Source organism: Montipora capricornis, chromosome 2 (assembly GCF_036669925.1).
Source record: "Montipora capricornis isolate CH-2021 chromosome 2, ASM3666992v2, whole genome shotgun sequence".
In the NCBI taxonomy this organism is placed as follows: domain Eukaryota; kingdom Metazoa; phylum Cnidaria; class Anthozoa; order Scleractinia; family Acroporidae; genus Montipora; species Montipora capricornis.
Genome location: NC_090884.1, coordinates 7,597,759 through 7,606,559, shown reverse-complemented (window position 1 = coordinate 7,606,559; position 8,801 = coordinate 7,597,759).

The following is an 8,801-nucleotide window of genomic DNA, read 5'->3' as shown; positions in this document are numbered from 1 at the left end:
CGAAGTGGCAAATGATGGAGCCAGTGAGTACTTTGAGATGTTGAAATGGATCTTCGAAGAAATCGCAACCAAGGCATAAAGAATAAAACAAGGCAGCTCGCTTTATACGGCTCACCGCTTTTGAAAATCATACCATGCAGGATTCGGGTCGAGTTGTATTCAGAACTCTGTGGATCGTAAAAAGACTAGATAGGAAACGGTTTGTCACGTGGAGCGTTTCCTTCATGCCGATTTGCTGAAATGGTATTTCAACATGGCTGCATCAGAGTGGAATTCTTGACGACAGGAATCTCTCAGTCTGTGTATTTTGAAATGGTTTTATCTGTTCCTAATAATGTTTTTGCCTTTCTTTGTGCCCCGGGTTTATGGCGACTCGAATGGGGTTTTAAAAACCAACATTTGACGAACATTTGACTCAGTTTACAGTGTCCCACTAGACACTAAAGTTCCTTTTCTTTCCTTTCCTTTCCTTTCCTTTCCTTATAAATCATACTTCAAATCTTGAGGTACGCACATGTTGTTCTTGTTTTGTATCATTTTGTCTAGTTTTTAAATAAAACGCGTCCCAAAAAAGTGTCCTTTTGAGGTCCAAATTTGCAGATTCAGTGCTTGTTTTGGGACGCATTTTAAAAGTGTTTTTCTTTGTCGATCATTGCTAAAATCCACTTTTACCTTGCCGTAAAAGATAAAATTCTGGCCTGAAGATGACTACATAATTGAGGGTTGCAAATTTGAATCGTTAAATGAAATGCAAACATGAGGAAAATCCATCTCACTAATAGAAGTTGTTGTTCGTTTTACATTCATTTTTGATAGACTAAAAAAAAGTTACAACAGAGCATAGAGCCTTTACGACTGCATGGATTTTAAATTGTTCAGTGTCGGTTGATTACCTCTGACAGAAACTTACAGCTTTCAGAGCTTTAACAATGAAGTGGAGGGTGTGAAAACATACGATATTGTATTCATTCTATTGTATGACAAAGACGAATTGCGCAGCCAAAATTCCTTTGAAGAGAACGATACCATTCTTTTACGGCTGACGGTTAAAATTTGTTTTTTTTGTTTTTACGCCCAGCGGCTAAATTTTTGTACCATTTCAGTTTACAGCTAATAACCCCATTGAGCCCCTCGTAATAGAACTGTTGTTATGAAACGACAGCCTGTTTTCTGAATCAAGCAGACAGTACTGCAACTAATTAAATAAAGTTAATGTTACGTAAATTGTCAGTTTGTAGTTCCTGCACCTTGCTATGGTTTCTAATCTCACTCTGCTCACTGATTCGCAGGTTGTATGTAATTAACAATTTCAGTCACCGAAGTGGAGGTAAAATATGCACCTCTTTCACCTGCAAGCTAGCCAATCAGAATACGCGAAAGCACTATTCACTTGTGAGGTATATTCTGTCAACCCTGAGCTTTCTTTCTCTTTTATTTCATTAGTTGTAATTTCTCAGTTCCACAGTTTTAACCCATGTGGAAACTTACATGCTTTGGTTTTTATCTTCCGAGCTATATCTGGTTCACACAAGAATGATGAGAAACAAACGATGGAAACACTTGAGAACCATAAAGATCGTCCGAATTGCAAGTCCAGATTCCAGATTGCAAGAAATAAGATTCCGATTAAGGAGCTTAAGCATGGATAACGTCGACGGCTACGGCTGTTATGAACACAGGCGTCCCAGACTCGGAGGGTAAAAAATTATAAGGATTTGCATGAGAATCTCGCTAACAAACTGAAAAAAATATATACACGCAAAAGTTCTCAATAAAAAAGCCGTGGTGACTTTCTCCCTTTTTGTGTGGTTGTTTGCCTGATTGAATTTGATTTACGCAACTTCTCAGAATCCCCGGTTGCCGCTTGTACCAGAGTTAGATGCTAACTGCTTGTATCTAAATAAAGGAAAGGCCGTCCAGCCGTGTCAAAATTCGTTGTAAGCAAACCTCGAAGGATTTTGAATATTTGAATATTTTTCGCTGTTTCTCAGCAATGGATGCTTGCTGGACCTTGAAACTTGTGTGGCCATCGCCGGAGTTTGACCGTGACTGATGCCGGAGAAGTGTGATTTTATCGGCAAGATGTGAGGTAAGCTAGAAGTTAGTTGCCAGCCTTTCCTTTATATAGGTACAAGTGACAACCCGGGAATTTGAGAAGTCACTTAAATCGCATTCAATCAGGCAAATAACCACACAAAAAGCGAGAAAGTCACCACGACAATAAAGTACGGCTAACCTCCAATTTAGTCGTGTCACGTCTCTGTCAAAACGAGAACGGCAAAGAAATGAACCAAAACGTAAAAAGCACGTGCGGGACGTGGAGAGCTATTGATTTTGTTCATTAAACCTATTGTCTAGCCGCTATTGTCGTCCTTGGTTACATAAAGCTTCCTTTTCACAGCCTTGACTATTTATAACCAGATTTAGATAACATTTCACGCAAGTTTGCTTGAGTCTGAGCAAGAACTGAATTCGCGGTCATAAACTGCTGTTAATTGTTCACTTTTTGCGGTATAAGTGCACTACACACAATGTCACCGGGTTGTAAGAGTGGGTGAGTGAGTGAGTGAGTGAGTGAGTGTAAGGGTGTAAGTCCGTTGCGGCAAATAGGCCCGCAGCACGTGCATAAGTCAGCCAAATAAACAAGTCCGTTGGAAGTGTGCTTCAATTTCAATAAATTATCCCCCCAAACGGGAAGAATTTGTAACGCTGGTGAATAATAAAGCAGCGTCTATTTCAAAAACGATGGAATTACCTGGTGATAAATAACCTCGTCTAGGAGCGTGAACTTCTGACTTTGCAGGAACAATGGTCAACATCAAGAGTTGCACGATTATAATCTTTGTGTTGAATTTGCACATTTCTTGTCGAACCTTCTAGCACTAACAAACTACTAACAAAAATCCAGTGTGTAGATCTTGCCGTCATTTTGTCACAGATGTATCCTTCGTTTCATGAGTTGTTTGGAACACCTAAGGCAACTTGATCACAGGAGGCCATTGAAATCGATATCAGTTTTCGATTTACTTGTGCAGCCAAAAGTACAATAGAAAAATTGAACATGGCAAAAATCTCCCAAAATGGTTTTCGCTGATGGTAACTTTTTATATTAGCGGCTCAAAATTTATGTTGTTTACATGTCGCAAATTTTGTTGCTGATGGCAATTTTTATTTTATTCTCGATCAACACTTCCTTTAACTTCCTAATGCATGCTCTTCCTAAAAACTGTGTATCAATATTTATTTGCTTTTGCATCAATATTGGTTTTGCATAAAGCAGGCTAGAAAAATCTGTATCTTGCATAGTATGCCATTTTTGAGCGTTAAAATAGAATTTTTAAACTTAAGTCAGTTAGAATTTTTAAACTATGTTTGTGACAGAAAGTCGAATATTTTCAGGTCTCCCATCCAGATACTAACCCCGCCAGATAAGGACTAACTTCAGTGAATTTTTTCTGTGGAAAGCTGTCAGACGCTCAGAGTACACGCATAATTAAACTTGCTGTGAACACGTAGTTGAAGGGAACTTAGAAGGCAATGTTTCTCGATTCCCTTTTATTTTCTTCAATCTTTCTGGGTTTAGTATTTTACTAGTAACCACATGTCTTCTCAGGGGGCTCTTTACCTAACACATCTACCATGGCACAATAATTAAACAATATCGTGCACTATTACAGCTAAATATTACGCAAAACAACTTGAATCTCCTGGAGATAAAAGCGCAGCTCAGTTAAAGCACTGTACCAAGATATTGCAACCACCACATGTACGCAATGCGTGCCTATTATAAATAAGCGGGAGTAAATTTCTTGGGCTAACATAATTGCACAATCCCGTCGGCCGAGTGCAATTTGTAGTCTGAAAAATTTCTGGTGTAATTTACGAAATTACACCAGAAATCATGTGATTACCTGGTAATACTAAGCATGAAGAAAAAAAGAAAAACGGAAGATCAAAACAAGTGGAATTTTGACAGTGCACAGTTAAATTTTCTTTGAACTCTTCTTGGTTGAAACAGATTACAACGTTTACCAAATTCAAGATTTTACAAGAATATCTCAGGCGTAACCATGGAATTGTGTGAAGAAATATCTTAAACCATTCAGTTGTTATTTTTAGCCGTTTCACGTGAGAACTGCACACTATATACATGCTGGTGCTCATTTCACCGACCTCGGAAGGATAGAAAGCTGAGTGAACTTTAGCGGGAAAGAAGGTCGCCAAATATTCCAGTCTCGGCAGAACCGGGAATGGAACCCGGGACCTTAGGGTTGGAAGGCAGAGATCTTACCACTGCGCCAACCCCTCCGCTCTGCTTCCAGTCCGCTGGGGGTAAATTGATCATTGTAAAGCGCCCTTGAGACGTTAGTGACAAGCGCGCTATATAAATGCACCACTTTACTTTACTTTTTATTCAAGTTAGACAACCCGAACTGAGTAATTAGACGTTTGTATCATTAGACCTTTAATTTTGCACTCTGAGGGGTAAGAATGAATACAAAAGCGTGGTAATCAGCTAGGCAGGCTCCTGTGCGAGCTTGGCTTTGCAGGAAAATCATTAAAATGACCAAGGCCGTAACGTAGGTGTCGACGTTAAAGAGATGTTTTTTTTTTCAAAAGTTGACCCCAGACTGCGCAGTAAGAATTTCTGAGGTAAAAATGAAAATCAACCTGGTAGTAGGGAGCAGCTGATTTCTCAAGAACACTATTTTTGAATTAGCGTGTCTTTTCTTGAGGGTGTGGTCGAAGGATGACGGTAACATTACAGGCTTTGGAATAAACCGGCATCAATTTGCTTCCAACAAGAGACTCACACTAAACATCTTCCCACCTCCAAAAAATGTAAAAGTAGAGACATATATGTTTCAATTTCGTTTATTTTACAATACACGATTTTCTTTCCAGAAGAAACATGTTGTTAACTCGCATGTGTAGTGCAAAATAATTCGCTTGTAATAGATACAACAAGAAAAGCTTTTAAATAATTAGTAACTAGTTATATGAGCGTGAAAACCTTGCGGTTGTCTTGTTCCACAAATCGAAGATAATTGAACATTTATTACTTCGATCTGATCAGAGACCCTCCTTTTAAATATTTGAATGCGATGATTCCCAGTGTCCACCACAACAATTTGACCATCACTCAGAATTTTGCAACTGAAACGAACTCTCCTAAGTTGTTGCCCTTTGTGCAAAACTTACCAACAATCGTACCATTCGGCAGTTTAAACACCTGCACTGTATATGTGATTGAGTTGATCACAGACAATAACGGGGCCTGATCTTGTTACTGATAAAAAAATGGGGACATCCAACTCCCCATCGCCTTTCCCTTGCTTGCCCAACTGGTCCTGATACTCCCCTTCCTTAGTAAATACTTTGATACAATGAACTTTTTTGTCTGAAACAATAAGATCGTCGCGCCACTCAACACAGTGAACGGACAATTTAGAAATCCAGGCTCACCTATCTTTTTTTTCTTGCCAGTAGTGGAAAAGATCTTGATGAACCTGCTACGCGAATCAGCAACGATAGTATTACCATTGCAATCCTATGATAAACCCCAAGGAAACTGGAGATGGTTATCCCAAACATGCTGATGTACCTCCCCTCCCCAGTCAAGATTTGAATGCGATGGTTACGATGGTTACATCTGTCTGCTACTAAGACATTTCCATCTTTATCTAATGCTACCCCAAAAGGATCATTAAATTCTCCTAGATTGCTGCCTTTTCTGCCAAAGGATCTCGCAAAATTGTCCTTACTATTTAAGATTGAACTTTGTGCTTGGATGTCACTGCTATTCACAACCAAAACCCTGAGGATAATCAAACATCCCAACACCCGAGCCTCGTTTTCCAAAAGATAAAAGATCATGTTTGACATGAACTGTCTTAACTACAGTCACAAAAGGGCTTCCGCGAACATGCTCCCTGTTAACCGTAACTGACAAATTGCATTTACCTTCAACTTCGGGCGAATGGCTAACGTTGTAGATACCGTCTTTGTTATCATTTATGTTAAATGTGCGACGCATGCTTCCCCGCGCTCATTTGTCATTGCCGCTGTTACATTATCGAGCTTATTATAACACCGTTCTCTTAAGTAGTTCGTAGATATTCTTGTTCTTTGGCCATTCAAGTTTGATCAAATACAACACACAGCGGTAACAAACATAGAAAAATGCATCTTAATAGCTTGGCGTTTCGAATGCTACAACATTCATTTTCCGAAGCAATGTTCCGTTAGGAAATACAAAACTATATTTAGAGCTAGTAAAAGATTGGAAACTATATAAAGAGAAAATATAATTGGTCAGCAGTGACATTTTAAATTAGAATAGGAGGAGTTTTTTACAGCTAATGTGGTCATTAGCATAAAACGAAAGAGAAAGAATGATAGCTTCTATGAGGAATTAAAAATATCATCCCAATACAGAGCCTTGAGGAACTCTATAAGAAATTCATTAGTCACAGATTGTTTTAAGTTCAAGTCAGTAACCTGTGAACGGTCAAGGAGATATGAGGAAAACCAATTATTAATGGCACATCCCCTTATACCACAGTGATTAAATTTCTGGAGTATGATTGAATTATCCACGGTATCAAAGGCTTTCATTAGATCTATAACGACTCAGCAGATGAACGTTTAAGGTCTGATGAAAAGTGGAAACTAGTGTACACGAGCGATTTAGTTTGATTGACATGTGACAGGAGACATCTTGTTTTTTGGCTGTATTATATCTTGTGTACGGCGGAATTATATCTCGGAATCTTAGGAAATTCTCTCTATCAGGACTTGTATTCTAAAAGGAAGTCATCTATCATTAAAGAGTTTGGATCATTAAAATATTTGGTGCCGAGACCCGGGAGTGAAGGAGTGAAGAATTGGAAGAGTGAAAAAGTGAAATTAACCTCGTGTAAACATGTCATCGGAACACAAGAAACGGCTGAAGAAGAAATCCATGGTCCACGAAAGTCATCGCGCATTTGTTAGGAAAACAATCCTCGTGGCAAAGGAAGAAATCGGTAAACGGGGAGATCCTACCGTTTTGAATAAGCTCAAATCCTTGCGATGTACCCTTCTGGATAAATTGTCGGAGCTCAAAATATTGGACAGTGAAATTATCGATTTGGTAGACGAAACGAATATATATTAGAAGACGTGAGTAATAGCCGTGACTTCGCCAACGCTATTCAAGCCTGCATAGTCGACCTAGGAACAGCAATAGAAGCTGAGGTAAATACTGGAAAGGGTCAGGAGAAACAAGGAACGACATTGGGCCCGCAAAACTCTAACTCGAGTATTCAGGCAGGAACACAATCAAACGCGTCTACAATTCCGACCCACGCAAAGTTGTGCAAACTGGAATTGAGAAAATTTTCAGGCAACCCAATCAACTGGCATCCCTTCTGGGAATCGTTTGAATCGGCCATCCACAAATTTAAAACACCACCTTAAGCGACGTGGAAAAATTTTAGTATCTAAAGTCGCTCCTTGAAGGTTCTGTAGCCCAGATAATTTCTGGTTTAGCATTGACAAGCTCGAATTACAAACACGCGGTCCAACCTCTAGACAGGTGCTTCGGAAATAAACAAGTCATTATGTCGAAACACATCGAATTGCTCATGCAGCTTCCAAAAGTAAGCGACGGGAGCGACTTAAAGCAATTGCGCCAGCTTTTGGATCGAACGGCGGCGGCAGTTAGAAGTCTAAAAGGAATCGGTATTTCGAGACATATGAGACATATGGAACATTTTTGACAGCTGTAATTATGGGAAAGATCCCACAAGAGTTACACCTCATCTTGAGTCGCGGTACATCTGAAGATTGGGACCTTGATACAATCATCAAGTCTTCCACGGAGGAATTAAAAATTCGAGAAAGATGTGCTTTGGGAACGGTAACCGAGCAAACAAAGTTAAAAGAAAAACGAGAGTTTGGTTTTGGAATTCGCACAGGTTAAAACAAGAGACCCCCTACATCATCAACCCTGTTTGCAAAAAACGAAAAACCACCGCTATCTAGGGATAAATGGTGCAGTTTCTGCAATGGACCTCATCCAACTATCAAATGTTCTGTTGTTACCGATCCAGAATCCAGAAAGAAAATTCTACGTCAAAAGGGAAAATATTTTGGTTGTCTGAGGAGCGGTCATGTGAGTCAAGATTGTCAAACAAGGTGTCATCGTTGTAGTGGGAAACATCACGTGTCTTTGTGCAGCGTTCAACGCTATCCAGAGTATCCAATCATGACCAGAAGGACTAGAGACAGCAATCGAGAACAAACTGTGAGTACAAACTTGTATTTTAATCAAGATGTTGATCTTGTTACAAACGGCCAGAGCTAACGTCAGAAGTCCTCATGGAGGAAACTCTTGCAATGTGAGAATCCTTTTTGATTCATGTTCCCAAAAGTCTTATATATAAGCGCACGGTTAAGGAGCAAATTGAGCTTACCACCAATTGGAAGCGATACAGTTCTCATACATACTTTTGGAAACAATGAACCCTCATTGGAACAATGTAGCATCGTTCAGTTTGCATTGGAATGTCAAGACAATTTGACAGTGTTCATGAATGCCTATGAAGTTGAGTTGATCTGTTGTCCCATCACAAACCAGACCATTGAAATTGTACAGCAGTGTTACCCACATCTGCAAGGCTTACCTCTGGCTGATCACTCACGAGGTGACGAGGATCTAGAAATCGATGTCATGATTGGAGCCGATCATTACTGGTCTATGGTTCAGAATCACGTGGTAAGGGGGGAGCTCCATGGACCAGTGGCAATTCGCACAA